The following is a 412-nucleotide window of genomic DNA, read 5'->3' as shown; positions in this document are numbered from 1 at the left end:
ACCACGACCCCCAACATGAGGTATCGCATTGCTCCCCCACACCTGGCTCACGACCACCACCACCAGCTCTAACCTGACCCGGCTCGCGACACCCCCCCCAACCAGCTCTGACCCGACACGGCTCGCCACCCCCAGGCCAGCTCTGGACTTTGGGACTGACCAACGTGCCCTGCGCAGACGCAGTGGACGGTGGGAGTGGACTTGAACTGGGACACACCCCTGCAGCTCTGACCACTACCCCCATCTTCAGGTATCACATTGCTCCCCCAGGCCCGGCTCACGATCCCCCCCACCAGCTCTGACCCAATTCGGCTCGCGACGCCCCCGCCAGCTCTGGATTTTGGGACTGGCCAAGGTGACGTGTGCAGACGCAGTAGACAGTGGGAGTGGACTTGAAGTGGGACACACCCCT

Source organism: Elephantulus edwardii, unplaced genomic scaffold (genome assembly GCF_000299155.1).
Source record: "Elephantulus edwardii isolate Elephantulus edwardi_28Jun2011 unplaced genomic scaffold, EleEdw1.0 scaffold00365, whole genome shotgun sequence".
NCBI lineage: Eukaryota > Metazoa > Chordata > Mammalia > Macroscelidea > Macroscelididae > Elephantulus > Elephantulus edwardii.
This window is presented reverse-complemented; position numbering follows the sequence as displayed.